At 37.7% G+C, this 20,492-nt stretch overlaps 1 protein-coding gene across 5 annotated transcripts in view; it reads right to left on the bottom strand.

Moving 5' to 3' along the window:
• The window catches only part of tns1b (tensin 1b), a 342,679-nt gene that overhangs the window by 321,428 nt on the left and 759 nt on the right, over window positions 1-20,492 (bottom strand). The gene's annotated exons all lie outside the window — the stretch shown is intronic.

The following is a 20,492-nucleotide window of genomic DNA, read 5'->3' as shown; positions in this document are numbered from 1 at the left end:
AATGTCACAACAACAGAGGCATAATTATACAGCAGTTAAGTCAGAACCTGAGGGTTGAATACAGTTATATACAAAACAGGGGTCGGCAAGCTGCATGCGGCTCTTTGATCAATGAATTTTACATATGTATAGATATTAGTGCTGCAACGATTAATCGATTAACTCGAGTAATTCGATTAGAAAACACCTTCGAATCAAATTTTGCTGCTTCGAGTATTCGGTGAATTAGAGTTGCGCTGTAAAGTAATGTTTTTTAGAGCTGAAACGAATACTCGAGCAACTCGGGTAACTAGAGTTTAAAAACTGATCCGAGTAATTTTATTCACCTCGAGGAATCATTTAATTTTGCCAGCTCGAAGCATCACGTTTTGCCCGGAGTACTCTTAATGCGGGACAACAACAAAAAACTTGCTGCAGCCGACAGCCGCTACAAACGACGCCGACGTTGCTAAAAACTATGCCCGCATGATGCTAGTGTGGTAGCAGGTAGTGTCCGATGCGTCTCATAGGTATCGCATGCAGTTAGGACTAAATGCGAAATGACAGACTCGGCCGCGTCTGGGCAGCGTTAGTAAACAGCCGCCATCTTTAAGCAGTAGACTTCTCAGCGCTAATAAATATAATGTTACTGTCACTCGCTCACATAACGCTAGCCCTTCGGAGGGCTAGGTTTCTATTGATTATGACCACTGTCGATGCGTGGCTAACGTGTCTTACATACAGGCTTTATTTAATCTGTAAAAACACAGCGCTGTAGAGTGATGAGGGTGTAAAATTAAAACATAATAAAGCTAACTGTCTGTTTTAGCTCAGTAGTCATTGCTGAATAAAACACCACGTAGCACTGGTCTCTAATGTGCTCCAATACAGCAGGTATCATACATTTACATACATTTTTGAACACTGCAAAAAACTCAAAATCCTATCAGTACTTACAGTTACACTAACTTAAACCTTAACTAGAAGTTAAAAATAGCTTGACACAAATGGAAATTCAATTGAAACACGTGGGAAAAAAACACGCAGCTTTCAAGTGAGGTGTTTTATCAAGGGTTATTACATTTTTGGGTAGAAAATATGTTTGTTTGTTTTTTTATAGGATCTAGAAGTTTTTTGAGTGAAAGCAGTGATTTTTTTTTCTAGTCACATCTGAGATGCAATTGTTGGCTGTTTTCAACAATGTACATTGAAAATAAAGACAGTGATTGACTGAAAATGGTTCAATGTTGGATTAAATGTCTTTTTTTCTCATGTATATTTATAACTGCTCTTTACTTTAAAAAAAAAAAAAAAAAAAAAGTTTCATCCGATTACTCGATTAATCCATAGAATTTTCAGTCGATTACTCGATTACTAAAATATTCGATAGCTGCAGCCCTAGTTTGTTTTGAAAGTTTTTGCATTTAGTTTTATTGATTTGGGTGGATACACTGCCCTCAAGTGGCAACAGTGAATATGAAATAACTCATTTAACATGTCTGAATTTATTTGCTCTCTGTTAAGGCCAACATCAGGTAAGTTTTTGTTTGAGCTTTTGCATTTGTAATTTAATTTACAGGTATATTTAGCCGTTTTTTGTGGGGAAATATGTTTGAACGCTTTGTTATAAGGATTTTTTTTTTTTTAAACTGCATTTAAGCTGGCGGACTTTTGCTATGCAAATTAGCCAATTGTTCACTTCTTATACTTCCATCCTCTTTTATTTTTGATACAATTTTGAGGCTAAGCTCAGGTATTCTATTTTAAATGAAAGTGCAGTTTTGCACAGTTTGAAGAAAATAAAAGCAAAGAGAATTTGATTTTGTATTCGCATTTAATGCTCTTCTGAAAGTGCAATCTTAGCAAGCCTCTGTTTTACATCTCCTAAAATTTATTCTGCAACAAATTAAATGTTACTAATCAGATTTCTCGATTATTCTGACTAACTAGTTGATAGAATCAGCTACTAAAATAATCGATAGCTGCAGCCCTAATACATATACATATATACAGTTGAGGTGACACAATTATTTCAAATATGAATACGACCCTTTGGTTCCCACTGTTCTTTTTCGTGGCTCAAAAAGGTTCTTTGAGTGTTAAAGGTTGCTGACCCCTGAACTACGCCCCATAAAAAACATCACACTACTTAAGTTTCTTATTTTGTCAATTGGTAAACTGGTGTTAAGTAAGCTACAAACTAATTCATAAGCGTTAGCAACATAACGACTCACTTTTCACGTTTGTTTTTGAAATGGTTAATAGAGGAGTTAATATTGAAATACTAAATTATTTTTAGTGACATCTTTCTCACAAATAATTCTACATTATCAAATTTACTTTGTGAGAACTTAAGGTAACAGTTGGGTCCAAGTGCAAGTGTGTGTTCATATCTGTGATGTCACCGAGCGTGCGTGCATGCCGATGATGCTTTGAGGCGTGTGCAACACATGTCCGACATCAAGACTGGCGAGTGTGATTTAATTAAGCATTCCTCAGCCTACAGCGCAGAGGGCAGAACACACCCGGCTGGCAGGGATCACGACAGGAACGCGGAGCATGTGCCACTTATTTTACCCCCACTTGGAAGGTTATTAAGTTTCTACTCTAGTTCTACACACTAATAATAACAGCATAGTTACAAAGAACAAAGAAGTGCGCACACACGCATGCCATATATGCCCAACATTGCTTTAAATCAAATCAAATTTATTTCTATAGGCCTTTACGAAAATCCAAAAAGTCCTCAAAGTGCTTTACAACAATGATAAATATAGTTCATGATAAATAAAATGTAGGAAAGTATTATACAATGACATTAAGAAGAAAAAAAAATTATCGCTGATTACAGCTTCATTACCCTACGTAATAATATGGCTTGTTTTCTCGTAGCAATAGTACGACTTACATCTCGTACTCCTTTTTTTTCCTTTTATTTGGCCCCAATAGGTACTACATTACCACAACAATAATGGCCCTTCTGTTAACGGACCCATTTCAAGGAGTAGGGGGAAATTGTAATACTGTAGTTGTGTAAAGAGTTTTACTAGTTTCGGTGAGAAGGTGAATTGTTTTTTTGTTTTAACATTGAGGTACCATTTAGCTTAGCAAGGAGAGGTATGAGAGTCATTTTTAGAGTGTCCCAGAGCTCGCGAAACTTGAAAAAAAGCGCATTTATCAAGATTTCGTCAGCCGCGATTGCGTATATCCATCCTCTAAAACAGCCTGATAGGACAGATATAAGTACGCCTGCCCCTCTGCTATTGGATGCGTTGTTGACGTTAGTGCAGCGGCGCTCTATTTTGGGCCCCGCCTTTCGGCACAAATTCAATCAAAATTGCCGTTCCGTCCAAGACGGCCGTCCACCGCTCACTTTCGCCGAAAAGTCTGATCCAAAATACTGTAAACGCCCCGGATGGGGGGAAGAAGGAGAGGAGTTAGTATTGGCTTACCCACCTTATTTATGCAACAATAATAAATAACAGGGGGCTGCCGCGACATGCGACCGCTAACGCTATCAATCTCGCCCGTTCTCCCATTCTTCCAACTCGTTTCCCTCCACGTCAAAGCTCTCCAGTCTGATCGTCTCTTAAGGGGGCCACGCGTAGTTACTGACATTGGAGTACACAATAAGTAGGCTGCCGCTAGTTTGAAACGGCCTCAAAAAATAAATAAATAAATAAAAACATCTCTTTTGCAAGATGTGGTGGCTTTTATTTTGGTGTGGCAGCACGCCACAATCATTTATATGTAAGGGAAACCCTGTTTCCCATAATGCTCAGTACAATGATCCTGCTTTCCTATTAGCCTATTGTTGGTATCACTTTCGGACATCACCTCACTCAAATAGTAAGGTCCCACATTTTCGTTTTTTTGTTGTTGTTTTTTTTAAATGCATTATGATCCATTATCTACTTCATTATAGATATTAGCTGCATGCACGGTTAGGTTAGGTTAGGTTAGGTTAGGTTAGGTTAGGTTAGGTTAGGTTAGGTTAGGTTAGGTTAGGTTAGGTTAGGTTAGGTTAGGTTAGGTTAGGTTAGGTTAGGTTAGGTTAGGTTAGGTTAGGTTAGGTTAGGTTAGGCATTTTGAATGACTGAAATATATTTGACTCTTGTTTTATTCTGGCTTTACTGTTATAATAAAATTTAATTTGGTGTTTTAGTAAAGCTTGGAACGCATTGGATGATTTATTATACAAAAAAATCATGATCCAAAAGTTACCCCAGAATGAATTAATTTCATATCTTGAGGGACGACTGTATGGACAGCTACATTAATCTTTTAGGTTTTTTTGCCCGTGTAGTATTATTTTTAAGTATTTGTGTAAATTGAGCTTAACCATTTTCAAGAGTCCACTGTGAAACCACATTCAAGTGCAAATACCTACAAAAGTATCCTTTAAAAAAAAAAAAAAAAAAAAAAAAAAAGCACTCACTGCAAACTGGTAACAACGATGTGTCTCAGCTTGTTACGAGCACTGGTGCAAAACAAGGAGGGGGGTTAAAAAAAAAAAAAAAAAAGGGGAAAAAAACGATGGTCTTTCTTCCTGTGTGTATTCAGAGTAAATGCAGCATGTCAAAGGGGGATTTATTACGTCCCAAAAGGAAAACATTCCGCCCACGATGAAAACATGATTGGGCGACATGGGTAACATGGCCTAACTTCCAATCCGCTGCCACAGTAATTACCCCCGGACCCCTAAATATCCACAAAACATCCCAAAAGAATACAAATGGGCTCGGAAGTGACAAGAATTGACCTCGAGACCCCTGGAGTGAGACTTAGTGGCTTCTCGGCATTGCTGAAAGCAGACGTCCACTCGGTCCTGCCAAGTATGTGGGGGCTCTGCACACACGCATCGGCGAGGATAGAGACAAAAGCGGATAAAAGGCACATTCATAAATTGACATAATGCCATCATAGTATAGGAAATGGGCGGGGGGGCCAAAGCGACGGGATTATGTTACGCTCGTGCCACAGGAGTTGAGAAAGTCAAGAGTTTGCTTCTCAGACTGGACAACCCCTATTCATATAATGAAAAAAAATCTCGAAAAAGTTAAAAGAATAAAATAAAAAATACATTTTTCAAAAAAGGCAGTCCGAACTTGTACGTGCACCCTCAGTTGTTGTTTTTTTTTTCAGAGTTGTTTTTTTTATCAACTTTAATGGTTGATTCACAACATTAAATGACCTCCAAACATAGCAAAGGTTACTATGTTTTTTTCGTTTTTGTTTTTAAATGAAAAAAAAAAAAAACACGAAAGGTAACACCAGTTACTTTGTCAAGTAACTTTTTTACTACTGTGTGTGTATTTCAGTAGTCAGTCACTACACTAGCCAAAGAGCTAAGAGGCATTTTAACAGTTAAAAATGTTTACATTTTAAGTGTTTATTTTCTTAAAAGCAAAATAAAGGCAGTTTAAAAATGAAAAAAAAAACGCAAACCGAAACCGAACCAAAACCGTGATACCAAAACCGAGGTTCAAACCGAACCGTAGGCTAATTGAACCGCTGCACCCCTAACTGTAGCCAACAGCCTACAATCTACGCCTAGATATCACATGCATATAGAACTACGTGCAAAAAGACAGACTGCAAACAGACACCGGAGTGGACCAATCAGCGACGGGCGGATGTGCCGTTGATAAAGCACAAGAAAATCTAGCTCGGGGGAATAAACATACGAAGAGAACGGAGAAGTTTATCCAACATTGCTAGCGAGAGATAGACTGTTGGTTTTAGCGACTCGATGTGTTTTTGGTCATTTAAAACTGAATGTACCGCAGATTGGAACATATTCTCGGCTCTCCCGTTCGCCATCTGTGTTTCTGTGGAGACGTGTTCCAACGCGGAAGAGTAACGTTGCTCCTTAAAAACACGTCACGCAAATAAACGGGTCTGATTGCACGGATGATTTTGTTCTGGCTCGAGAGGCCAATAAGGACTCTTGTCACAGTGTTTGAAAAATACAGGGAGAATAGTCTGGCGCAGCCAGGCAAAGAAACGCCATGCACGAGCTACAGTTACGGTTCAGGCCGGAGGTGGCAGTCACGAGTAGGGTTGGGCATCGTTTGAATTTGAACGGTTCCGATTCAGATTCCACGTTTTGATTCAGGTTCCAAACGATTTTCGGTTCCGATTCTTTTAATAGGCAGGGTAAAAAAAATTGCATAGCTTATATTCATTTTTTGACTTCTCGATTATCTTCTAAATTATATGAACCTTCAATTAACTATGAATTTCTCACAGGGCTATATTTAATTTGTATATACATATCGGTCTTTGAAATTGAATATGATGAAGTTTTTTTCCAATGGAGTGCACTTTCACATCGATGTTTAATTTTCAAAGGCTCACGGAGAAAACATTTACACATATTCTTTTGCCTCTGTTTTAGGTTGTCTTATGCAGCAGGCATTTTTACATGTTATGGAACTCCCATAGTGGGCTAACCTGGTGCAGAATAACAAACAAACAAACAAAAAACAGCTTGTAAAACCCAGTCCAGATTAGCATAGGGTACAGTATAAAATCAGAAACAGTTTTTGTTCGGGAAAATGATTATATCTGCCTTCCCAGGCAGTAAGCGCGAGCGTTCTGGACAGATAGTGTCTCCTGCAGTGGAGAACACACGTTAACTAGGTGTAGATGAAGGTGATGGTGAAATTGTACTTTTAACAGTGCAGTCAATGAAAATTATTTGGCTTTTAAGCCAGTCTCCAGTACTGCAGTATCTTAAAATACAATTCCCAGGACTAATTTTTAGTGATGCACGATAATACATTTTTTCAACCGATATCGATAACCGATAATTACATGCCCCTTCCACCCGATAACCGATGATGTCACGCTGATAATTCTATTCAAATATGGATGTAAAATTTTAAAGTATACAAAGATCAAATGTTACTGTGCAAAAATGTAATTTAGTGCTATTTTTTTCCACATCAAATGTGAACAAGTAGTAAATTCCAACAACTAAACAATGGCAATGACATTGTGTAATGGTAAGCTTTTGGCAACAATTACTTAGAGAGTAAACACCCAAGTTGCACAAAAATGCCTTTAAAAGTAAGCCATTCCTAACATATGTAACATTACTACACTGCAAAAACACCTCCTTAAAACTAGCAGAATTGGACAAAACTGTTGATTGCGCACATTTGGAGGCTGAGTCAAGTATATAATTATCGGATTGCATTATCGGTTGAATTTCGTTTTATCTGGATTATCTGTGTGACGTTATAATTGCCATTATCGGCCGATAATTATCGGTGATATTATCGTGCATCTCTACTAATTTTCCAACACCAGAGGTTATCTCATTAACATATAATTTAAGATTTTTTTAAATGGAAAAAGTAATTTCTGCTATATTAAAAAAATTCTGAATATTAAAAATAATCCCAAGGAATACTTATTTTATTCTTAAAACGAGTAACCTTGACCTGCAATGAAACAGGATGGCTCCTTTGAAAGTACATTGCATTTTTTAATCAATTAAATTCCTATCCATATTGCCACATAGAAGCCAAATGCAGTGGTACCTCTACTGATGACATTAATTGGTTCTGGAAGTAGTCTTGTTACCCGTAAATTTCATAAATAGAGACGAGTTTTACATGAAAATGCCCTATTCCGTTCCAAGCACCACTGACACGCCACATTAAATTTTGAATTGGGGTAAAACCGGAATACAACAACAGCCAAACACATTTGAATCATTCCATGTACCTAACCTAACCTGTACATTTCTGTGTCCCCACATGATTATAGACCCTTAGTCTCCCTGAGTAAATGCATTCATCAAATCAATGAATGGATGTGCCAAAATTTTCTCCAGTTAAATGTGGAGAAGACAGAGGTGATCATTTTTGGGCCAAAAAAGGAAAGGTCAAAGATAAGCAGCCAACTTAGCACAATGTCACTTACAGCTACAAATCAAGTCAGAAACATTGGCGTAATTATTGACTCAGACCTAAAATTTGATAGCCATCTAAAGTCCGTCACTAAATCCGCTTATTACCACCTAAAAAATATAACCAGAATTAAGGGGCTTCTGACTCAACAAGACATGGAAAAACTTATGCATGCATTCATTTTCAGCAGATTGGACTACTGCAACGGTATATTTACAGGTCTTGATAAAAAATCAGTCAGGAAGCTGCAGCTAGTACAGAATGCTGCAGCCAGAGTCCTCACAAATACAAGGAAGCTGGACCACATTACACCGGTTTTGAAATCGCTACACTGGCTTCCAGTGAGTCAAAGGATAGACTATAAAATACTACTGCTCGTCTACAAAACACTTAATGGCCTTGGACCAAAATACATGCTTGACTTGTTAGATTCCTATGAGACATCTAGACCCCTAAGGTCGTCTGGAACGGGTCTTCTGCATGTTCCAAGAACAAGAACCAAGCAGGGTGAGGCAGCATTTAGTTATTATGCTCCTCACCTCTGGAACAAGTTACCCGAACGTCTGAAGTATGCTCAAACTGTTAGCTCCTTTAAATCAGGGCTAAAAACGCTTTTGTTTAGCACTGCATATCCATAACTGTCTATATATTTCAATCTACCTGCCTTCTATTCCTCTTGTGCTTATCTCTATTGCTGATTTCAATGATTATTAGTAGTAGTAGTTTTTGTTTTATTTTTATTTTTGTTTTATTTTTATTTATTTCTTTTTAATCTGTGATTAAATGCAATCGTTTGTCTTGGTTTTTACATTGTGTTGATTTAAATGTGATTTTTATGGTCTTCATGTGATGTAAAGCACTTTGAATTGCCTTGTGTTGAATTGTGCTATATAAATAAATTTGCCTTGCCTTGCCTAACCTAACCATTAGAACCTGTAATGAAGTAGAGAATAGGACAAAATGCAAAGAAAAAAACATATACAGTGGTACCTCTACTTAAGAACGTCTCTACATTCAGAACTTTCAGGTTATGATACGCCTCAACGGGAAAATACTGCCTCTTGCTACGAAAGAAATTTCAGGATACAAAAGGCAAAAATACAGTATGGCTGGTACTCGCAGCTCTCAGAGTTTAATGAACATACTTATAGCTGCTCTGCTATTGGCTATTGACTGGCATTCCTGGCATTCAACTGGCTAAGAAGGACCTCTACTTTATGTACCTGTGTGCATTCCAGCGTCCTCTTCATTTGCCTCTTGCGTTCCGACAGCTTTACATGAGTGTATTAACTTCGACCTGCTGTATGAACAATAACACCATTGCGCCTGTACACGTCATTACACTGCGACACCCAATTTGAAACGTCATCAACAATAGGCCAATAGAAGAGTAAGAGATCAATATGGGAAATATTATGACCAATAGGGCAGCAGGATCTTATGGCGCAACATTTAAAAGAAAAAAGCAGGAAGTACCTACTGTATGTCTCTTTTACAGAGTTGTATAGTATTTTTGCCTCTCATACCTCTTTCTTAGCTAGAGGTAATATTTTCCCGTTTAAACGTGTCGTAACCTGAAAATAGAGACGTTCGTAAGTAGAGGTAGCACTGTAGTGAAATATCCGCTGCCAATTAATGAAAAGCAGCAGTAACAAAAACAAAAATGACAGGAGTCATGTTTGCTCAGGAATTGGGAGCCCCTCCCAAGTCAAGCACACACAGGAGCCTACATACAGAGAGGGTCTTGTTCTGCCGGCCCGATGTGAGAGTCCGCGTCGGCAGGTAGGAGTCAAACGATAGGCCACCCTCACACGCTGGGCACAGAGGACGCACTGTTCGCCCCAATGGCCGAAGCATCCACCGGAATGCGTGATGCGACCACAAGGAACTTTAGTTTCACCACATGCCTTTTAACACCCCCCCCCCTTTCAGCCATTCATTCCATGACTTGTATTTTACAAAAACATAGTGTGATAACAACAACTGAGCTGCTGTAATTAGTTGTTTTCCAGAGGATAGAGAATATACAGTATGTGCAGTATAAGAATATCATTATATTGTCTGTCAACATGTGTTGATACCATAAGCGGGGGTAATGCACCCCTGGTGGCCAAAAGGTGTCATTGCATGTAATTGACTTTCCTATATAGGATTTTTTTTTATTTAGAATTTTCTGGTAAAATATTGTCTTTAAAAGTTGTAAAGCAATGAAAGAAACAACAAAAACAAATTAAATGAACCCCAAAAAAAATTTATGAATCAAAATAAAGCTAAAAAAAAAACAAAAAACAAGTAACATCTTAAACCTACATGTTCAACACGAATACGGCGTAAATTACCGCTTTAACAACACGGCGAAGACATAAACAGTGAGAGAGCGGTGTGCAGTTGTTGGGTGCAGCTAACAAGGCAGAATGTGTCCGAGGAGAACTTTTCTATATGTCCGTCCATGATCAAACGTAAGTAAATATTCCTTTATTTAAAGAAAGTTTCTAGTGTTTACTTTGTAACCGCTGTATTCGTGGACATTTTTAACACAAAGTGTAAAATTTGACAAAACACCGGTGGGCGTACCATATTCAATTAATGACGATATTGGCGAAAAGTATAGCAGTCCTAAGCAGCATGATTTAGAATTGCCCTAAAAAAATGATGGGGAACAAAAAAAACGCTTATTTTGAACTTATTATTATTAGGGTTGTTCCCATCATGTTTTTTGCTCCCGATCTGATCCCGATCGTTTTAGTATCTGCCGATCCCGATATTTCCCGATCCGATTGCTTTTTTTTTGCTCCTGATTCAATTCTAATCATTCCCGATAATTTTTCCCGATCATATACATTTTGGCAATGCATTAAGAAAAAAATGAATAAAACTCGGACGAATATATACATTCAACATACAGTACATAAGTACTGTATTTGTTTATTATGACAATAAATCCTCAAGATGGCATTTATGTTTTTAACACTCTTTCTGTGAGAGAGATCCGCGGATAGAAAGACTTGTAATTCTTAAAGGATAAATGTAACTTTTATATTGTGACTAAATATTGCCATCTAGTGTATTTGTTGAGCTTTCAGTAAATGATACTGTAGCCATTTAAGTGTTCTGCCCAAATGCATGATGGGAAGTGCAACCATGACAGTGCGTAGTGGCACCAATTGATATATCTTCTCTGCATTGGGTAATTACATAGGGTGTTAAGAAAATGATCAATTACTACCTTTCTTCCCCACATTGCTTCCTGCAATATTTCGAATTGTTGAGAGAAGGATTGTAAGGCTTTAGCCATTTAAAAAAAGGCACCAAACACTGCCAAAATTCACTCTACTCATTTTACACTGCCTTTTAGCTCTATATATATATGTAAAACTTCAATTCAAATTCAAAATTCAATTGAAAAATATAAATAGATAAAAAAAAAGGCATGTCCGATATTTTTTTGCCGATTCCGATACTTTGAAAATGATGTGATCAGACATCTTTAATTATAAGTTAATTTTATTGCTGACACTGCGTTTCGGGGTCATCAACATGTTGTGCCCCCCCCCCCCCCCCCCCCCCCCGCCCCAAAAGTCAAACTCCGCCGATGGTTGATACCCACTTATGCTCAAATCAGTTTTACACATAATTTAATATTGGTAGTTTTGTTAGCCAGTCAAAAAAATTTCCCATTATACGTCAGCATTAAGCTAGCTAACTTTCATGAGAAAAAGTAATAAGTAATGCTAATTGTCTGTGTTAAATATCTTCCAGACCACTGCTTATTGTGTATTTTGCTAGCAATGATTTAGCGTTCATAACTCATATTTGGTTTCAACTCAAGACAAAAATCTGACACTATTTGAAAATTGCAATAAGCAAGTAAAATGTACTTTGGCTGAGTTGACCTACATGGCTTTCAATTTGAGTAAAATAACCCCTGAAATAATCCTGCACAATATATCGTTTGAACATCGCCATTGAAATGTGCGCGTGTGCAATAGTCCCATCGCAGGACATGCGATAGTTTTTTGTTTGTTTGTTTTGAACACGCAAACTTTTGTTTTGCTTCATAAAAGCAGCAAGTGTGCAGAGACATGGCCTCCTAGATCCCTTTTATATAATTATACAGATCACTTAGCCCGGATAAAAAAAAAGTATTGTATGAATACAAGTAGTCCCCGGGGTGCGATGTACTCGATTTACGCAATTTCAACTTTATAACGCAAGAGTCTTGTACACCATTTTGTCTTCAGTCATGTTTTTTTTTTTTTTAATCGCGTAAGCAGTACCTTATTACAAAACAATTGGTGTTAAATCGTCCATCTAGTCTGATAATATGTAAATTTAGTAGATTAAATAGCCTAATTTCCGATTCTTAGATTATTCGCGATTCAGTTGTGGAAGATTCGAGAACGATTTACAAACAGACAAATTCCGATTATTGAAGTATGCCAAACAAAGCGGAACTAAAACACAGTCAGCGCGGTCTTCGGGACGCAATGAAGAACGGACTTACAATTTATGCCGCTGGATAAAAAAAAACAATAATACCTGCCTGCGACCGACAGCCGCTTCAAACAACGCCCACGTTGGTACAAACTACGTCCACATAATGCTACGGTGAATATCAAATGTATATAGAACTAGATGCAAAATGACGGACTCGGCGGCGTTAGCACATGTATAAAGAACATGTATAAAAAACTAGATGCGAAATGACAGGCTTGCTGGCGTTAGTAAACAGCCGCCATCTTAAAGCAGTAGATTTCTCTGAAAGGCTGTTGTAGCGAACCTTCCGAGCGAACCTAATTAACATTTTACCTAAAATACTCCTAAATCGGCAAAATCTTGACTTGAATCTATCTTTAACTTGACAGTGAAATAGTAGTTTATTTAAGCCTGAGGTGATTTTTGTACAATTTTTGTAACTAATGTACAAAACATTAAAAGCAGCTAATAGCATCGGGCATCAATAATCGAATCGTAGCCTCTGAATCGTAATCAAATTGTTAGGTGCCCCGAGATTCCCACCTCTACTAATTTGCCTGAAAATAGTCCACTAGCTTAAATGCTATGAATGATAGCTTATTTACAATTCTCATAGTAAATCGCTCAATCATAACTCCACAAACTGTAGCTCTAAACTTAATTACAAATGCATACACGGACATGTTTTAGCTGAAACAACTTACAGCCTTACACGGTCCAAACCAGAGCGCAGCATAAATCCATGTCAGACGAGTCTGCTCATCAGTTATACTCTCCAGCCAGACCCAACGCTGCCACCAGAGGGCAGTGTATCCATCATTAAAGAGAATACAATACTTTTGGACTTTTTCGATAGTTATTTTGCAGGGGTACTTAAAGAACTAATGTGAAGTAATTTCATAACATGCCAAATAGGGTCACATTTAAAGTAATTAAACATTGTCCAACAAATAAAGCATGAAAAAATAATGTATATGTTGTATATTTGACAAAATAATCCCGTTTCCGAAGTTCGAGCCTGAAAGGGGACGAACCCGGAAGTGATACGTCACACCGAGAACAGCGATGGCAGCGCTCCATACGGCCGCCATACAAAGCCCTTCAGACAATGATTCAAACAGCGATATAAGCAATAGATCGAGCGCAAGGGATGAGATCCAAGTTTTTGAAGAGTTGGAGGAAGAAGAGGAGCTTGGAATTTTATGTTGGACCTAACATGTATTAGCCAGACGCTAATCAGGATGCAAACAATGTGCCTAGACTACCTGCCATGGAATGGAGACAAGACCCATCGAGATTACAAGATTGGTAAAATATAGGCTGTTATTATTTTCATGATTTGAAGATGCAGGCGTTTGCACATAATTTTATGTTTTTGTCTATCTGATGACATTGTTTAAAAAAATAATAATCAGACTGCATGTTCATTTTGGCAGATCCTGCAGCTCTCGTGCTTATAAAATAATAATATAAAAACGTTGGGGGGAAAGAAGGAGATGAGTCGTTGATGGCTTTCTCCCTTTTATTGTGGCAACAATAAGAAAACAAAATAATAGCGGACTGCCGCCACATTCGACCGCGAAGTTTTGCTTGTCGCTCATCTCCGCCTCGCCTCCTACTACCAGCTACTACTACTTCCTAGCTGGGGCTATCGGCAGGAAGTGGCGTCTAATGGCGTGAGGAAATGTAGTTTTTTCACACAAGCGAACAGATTACAAAGCATCACTTCAGTATTGTCCCGAGACTACATTTCCCATGATTCACTGCAGGACTTGAGCTGTCAACACTCACATTTGACAGCATTCTGCCGCGGCCCTCCTCGCCAGCTGTTTGCTCGCCATTCACGCTCGTTTGCATTTGACCGCTAGTCTGATACACTCCCGCTTTTTCAGTGAGGTCTTTTGTGTTTATTCGTTATTGGATCGTTTTTGTTCACCACTGTAAATAAGAGCACTGAAGCAAGAAGGGGTAAGTCGCCATTTCTGTTCAACCCGTTTTCTCCTGTTTTTTTTAGCGTAAGAAGCTAGGTTAGTGGCTGTCTTTTCTTCGTTCTTTTTCATGATCAGGGTTTAGTTAGCGGGTGGGGTTCAAGTGTAGATTCCTTTTGTTTGTTGTTTTGGCTTGGGCTTACCCTGAAGCCGCGCTTCATCTACATTTTGTACATATTCATTGCGAGTTTGTTGTGTAAATTTTGTGCCACTTGTGAAATTGTGTGGCTCGTTTTATGTTACGCCCTCCGCGAGCCGTCCTTGGGACGTAACACTAGCGAACACAACAACAACTATGCCACGACTATTGCCACGACTATTGCCACGAGTTGGCTTTCGGCTAACGTCGCTAGCGTCTACTGTACATTCCACAACAGCTGGCAGCTCTGCTTTGACAGAGTCATCAGTCATCAATCCAAAAATCACACTTACTTTTTGGCAAATCCTTGATCATAAGCAGACCGGTTAAGGAAGCAGGCATCTTCGAAGTGTTTGCAGCAGAGAACGCTACTCGATGATGGCTTCGTGCGAACGAAAGATGTCCATTTACGTGCCCTGCTATCCTTTGGCCACTCATACAACTTTTCGTTTGAGTGAGAACAAAACATCGCCACACACCGCCGTGGCATCTTATCGAGAAGCGGACTATGGCGGACTTCCCTCGCACTTCCCAGTGTGACGTCATTTCCCAAGATTTCTGATGATTGCCGAAGAAAAGCATTTTCGTTGTCAATGGCGTTGCTATGGGTTAAACAAAGAATCCGGAAGGGTTGCGTTGAAAAAAATAACGAAAATATGCTTATAAATGTTTAGCCATTGATATTATTCAAAAACATGGTTGGCCAACCTTACTTCACATTACAGCTTTAATGGATTCATTCCGAGTTACGTGGAAATTCGGATTACGTCGCCAGCGTAGGAACGGAACTAGTAAAAGTCGCAATGTCATCTTTTTTTCCCAATCTCGTGCAGTCCTACCCTGAAACCTGATGTTTTATGTCAATGAGGCAAATTGACACATTTGAACATTTAATTTTGCAATGTAACAAAAGCACAATTAAATTACAAAGGGGGACAGCTCTGAGCTAAAACGAGCTTTTAAATGTGACGTAACAATTACATGGGTCAAATTGACCCTAAGAACCAGAACCACTGCCAGGTTGAGTCAACAAACTCCAATCAACACAAATTGCACTAACACGCATGTTGAATTGGAAGGAAGCATCTTTCTGATTATGTCAATGAGTGAGTGATTTTTTTAAAGGACCACCCTGATGATTTCAGTTGAGTCACTGCAGAATAGATCAGCACCAATGAAGCGTGTGTTTTAATTATTTTACGTAAGACTTCAAGCATGACTGAACTTGGACTTTTCATCATCATCATCATGGTCGTGGCCTCTAAGCAGTCATTATGAGGAAGGATTTTGCTTCAGCTTCTCACACAGACAGATAGACGGACAGAGCAGTGGCTAATATCAAACTGTGAAGGGGCCTGAGAAAAGCAGTATTTGTGGCATTGAAGTGGTGGGGTGCCAAATGCGGATTTTTTTTGGCTCCCAAATCATTGACGGCGGCCCTTCTGACATACACAGTACGGCCTGATAATCCTCCAGTTTGGTTTCTTCTTTGGTATACAAAAAAAAAAAAAAAAATTTGCAAGGGTCAGTCTGTCCTGCCGAACATTCAAAATTTGCTTGTGCATTAATTGTATTATTCATATTCATTTTAGAAGGGTATATTTGAACCACATTTGTTTTTAAAAAATGTGTTAGAAGAAAAAGAACGTTCATTTTTCTTTACATTGAAAAAAAAATTGCACTCAGAGGTGGGAAGTAACGCATTACATTTACTCCGTTACATTTATTTGAGTAACCTTGTAAGAAAAATGTACTTCTTAGAGTAGTTTTACCACGGAATACTTTTTACGTGAGTAGATTTGAAAAGAAGAAACAATAGTCTTACTCCCCTACTTTGGGCTACAATAGAGTCGTTATATTTTTCCTCTTTATTCTACATATTGACTTTATTTTTGCCAGATCTGCCGACAGTGGCTATCTCTGTTTTACCAATAAGACGTCGCAACAATAAACATTTTACTCCATTATACGAATCAGATTTAACGATTTTTTTCTCCACTGGAGGGCACTCATGCTTCTTGGATGGGTAATGAGTCATAGTGTTATTCTGGTCTGAATTCAATGATTTTTGTGTCATCTTTTTGGCAATATAATAATAACACTTTGTATAGATGACGATGTGCTGAGAAAAAAATATATCATCATTTAACTAATTTGCTCCCAAAAACGTATAGATATTGTTCTATTTTTAATTGTTTCAGTGTCCCAAAGACGTATTACGTCTTTTAAGTTTTTTTTCATAAAAGAAATCTCTGTCCTGATTCAACTGAGCTCCAAAGCACAAAGCTGAAAATCAATTTTAAAGCAATAAAACAGGCCACTGGAGGGCAGTAGCGTATTTGGTAAGACCCGCAACCCGAATCAACAGCAACGAACAGCCGGGCCGCATGGTCGGAGTGCTGGCGGAATGATGCCAGGCGGCGGACGACCGAGCAGAACAACCGAGAGGATGCCCAGGATACCAGGGGCTGGACGACCGGTCAGAACGACCAGGACCACCAGCGCAGCGGGCTCGCCGAGCAAACCCCGCAGAGACTAAAAAAAAATCCATCTTTATGAGATAGGCAACGATGAAGAAAAAGTTTACCCGGCTGACGTGGCGACAACGGCGTCATCTCTCAGTTAGTCAAGTGTAAATAAATTGTTACTTTGCTATCAAAAGCTCTATTTGTCTTGTTCTTTATATATTTTGTAAAAGGAAAACATTATTCAGATGTTTGGGATGTAACTAAAGCAAAAAATAGCTGTGTTAAAGTCAAAGTTATGTTTGAAATGTATGCGTTTACAAAAAGCTCATTTTCTCCGTTTTTTCATCAGAAATTGGAAAGTGGCTCAAACTAAGCTATTTTCTAATGCTGATTTCTAAAGAATGGAAAAAGTTACGAACTAACTTTTTTTTCTGCTGAAAGAAGAGAGTCTAATCTTTCTTTTGGGTGGGTTCCATGTTTATATAGCAATAGAACAGAATTTTCTGTGGGCCTTGCAAAATCAGTCAAAATCCAGTAAAACGGAGTGAAGGGCCTTGCTCTAGTGAAAATGGCTGGGAGTGAATGAGTTAATAAAAATCTTTTAAAAAATCAAACATTTTGAGCAATTGCTTACAATGTTACTCATTGAGTATTCTTTTCAACAAATACTTTATTTGTACTTGAGTAAATTTTTGGATGTCTACTTTAACTTTTACTTGAGTAATATTTAGAAGTAACGCAACTCTTACTTGAGTCAGATTTTTGGCTACTTTACCCAGTAATACTAGAGAATCAACGTCCAAATCATGTTCGCTTCACCTGTGATATTTCAAGCATCTAGAAGTGTGTTACAATGGTATACCATAAAAATGAAGAAAACATGATACATTCAAATCGTTTTTATCATTCTAATTATTTTAGAGTTTGACTAATTTATTGACGACTACAGTCTCAAATCCATTTTACCTGGGAGGACTACCAGTGATAACTGCTAAGGTTTTCTACAAACTTGAAATTCACAGGAGAGTAAAATTAACATGACTATAACTTTTAATGTAAAAAAAAAAAATAATTAATGAATAAATAATAATCTTTAAAAAAAATAAAACTTGTTGTAAAAAGATGTAAAAACACGCCCTTGGCATTGAATGAGTGGAATTAAAACTGCTCCAAATGACATCCCAGATAGCAGACCGACGTTGAAAAGATGTTGGATCAAAATTCCGCTGTCGATCTTATATTGTTGAATAAACGTCACTTTTGCACCCTCAATTAATGTTGTTTCAACATTGAAATCCTTAAAAAACATAAACCTCATTTTGATTATTAATAAGATTGGAACAACACTGAATCAATGTTATGTTTTCGACTAAAACACGCGCTCATCCATAATTCAATTACTTTTTAATCATATTTCCTTGTCAATCATAAATCAAGTATTTGTCAACATCAGTTCATCAACCATAAAACTGTTAACTAGGGCTGCAGCTATCGATTATTTTAGTAGTCGATTAATCGATGAACTAGTTAGTTCGAATAATCGAGTAATCGGATAAGGAACATGAAAAATTAAAATACCTGAGCTGAGCCTCAACCGGTATTAAAAAATAAATAAATGAGGATCTATGTACAACAAAGGAACAACTGGCTAACTTACATAGCAAAATTCCGCTACCTTAAATGCTATAAAATGCTACCTTTTTTTTTGTTGTTGTTTTTTTTTGTTTTTTTTACAATGCTCTTAAGAAATGGTTCAGACATATATTTCCACAAAAATGGCTAAATATAAACTTAATTATGAAAACATAAAAAAAAACAAAAACAAAAAAACATTAGCTCAAACAAAAACTTAGCTCATGTTGGTCTTAAAAGGGAACAGCTGGATACAATCATGTGAAATGAGGCAGAGTAGAGGGCAGTGTATCCATCCAAATCAATAAAACTAAATGCAAATACTTTCAAAATAAACCATTACAACGCCACTTTAATTAAACGAATACTCGGAGCAGAAAAATTTTTATTCGAATATTTTTTTCTAATCGAATACTCGAGGTAATCGATTAATCATTGCAGCACTAATGTTAACCCAACCATCACCTGGCATAGCATAGAACAACATTGTTTCAACGTCATTTGACATCGAAAATTTCGATGTCAACTAGAGGCGTGAGAAATTTCCGATTCTTAGATTATTCACGATTCGGCCGTGGAAGATTCGAGAACAATTCACAAACATCCAAATTCCGATTATTGAATTATACCAGGTAAAACGGAAGTAAAACACAGTCAGCGCGGTCTTTGGGACGCAATGAGGAACAGACCGAGAGTAAATATCACGTTCAACTCATGCCACTAGATAAAAAAAAACAATCATACCTGACTGCGGCCGACAGTCGCCACAAACAACGCCCAGTTGCTAGTTGCTACAAACATACGGCTACAGTAGATATCATATATATGTAGAACTAGATGCAAAATGACAGACGACGCCGGTGTTAGAACATGTATTATTGAACCGAGATGCGAAATGACAGACTTTCTGTCGTTAGTAAACAGCCGCCATCTTAAAGCAGTAGACTCTCTAGAAGGCTCTGTTGTAGCGAACCTAATTAACTTTTTATCTAAAATACTCCTAAATCGGCAGAATCTTGTCTTGAATCTATCTTTAAATGATGAAATAGTTTTAAAACTTTGACAAAAGTAGACAGAAGGGAAATTATGGAATAACGGGAGCAATTTTAACAACTATAACAGTTTATTCACAACATTAAATTAATTGAATGTAGTTTAATGCTGCTAATACAGAATGGAGACTGGAGTATTTTATTTACTGTTATTTTTGTTTATTTGTTTACTGTTATATGCTAACTTGATACTGAAATAGTAGTTTGGTTTAGCCTGAGAGGATTTTTGAACAACTTTGGAGTTTGGAACTAATGTGCAAAACATTAAAAAAAAAAAAAAAAAAAAAAAAAAGGGAGGGGGGTGCATCAATATTCGTTTTATAATCTAATCGGAGCCTCTGAATCGTAATTGTAATCGAATCGTTAGGTGCCCAAAGATTTCCAGCTCTAATGTCAACCATACTAATAATTTTAATGAAAAATCAATGTTTGTTCAATGTTGGTCTGCTATCTGGGATACATTTTGTTTTTAGTGTACTGATTGGGTTAAAGCAGTGTTTCTTAACTGGGGTTCGATTGAACCTCAGTGGTTTGGTGAGTAAGCCACAGGGCTTGGGTGAAAGTTAAGAAAAGCAGGGCCTTATTTTGTATACAGAGTAAATCTAGGCAAAGTGGCATTGTAGGCCAAGTTTTGGAGTGCTTTACCCTCAATTTACAGGCTTTATTCCATTTCTTTCAACTGCTAGACTTCTGTCTAATAGGAGGAGAAATCGGTTTGCTCAGTGGAAGGTTGACTGGCGCTCGGAATGACGAAGTATAACAGACCTACAGACAGCGTGAACTGCGTGATTTAAAAAAAAAAAAAACATTTGTGCCATTTTACAACATGAAAATAG

Source organism: Corythoichthys intestinalis, chromosome 12, assembly GCF_030265065.1.
Source record: "Corythoichthys intestinalis isolate RoL2023-P3 chromosome 12, ASM3026506v1, whole genome shotgun sequence".
Taxonomy (NCBI): Eukaryota; Metazoa; Chordata; class Actinopteri; order Syngnathiformes; family Syngnathidae; genus Corythoichthys; species Corythoichthys intestinalis.
The sequence above is the reverse complement of the archived record's forward strand: the minus strand, read 5'-3'. Positions and strand labels throughout refer to the sequence as shown.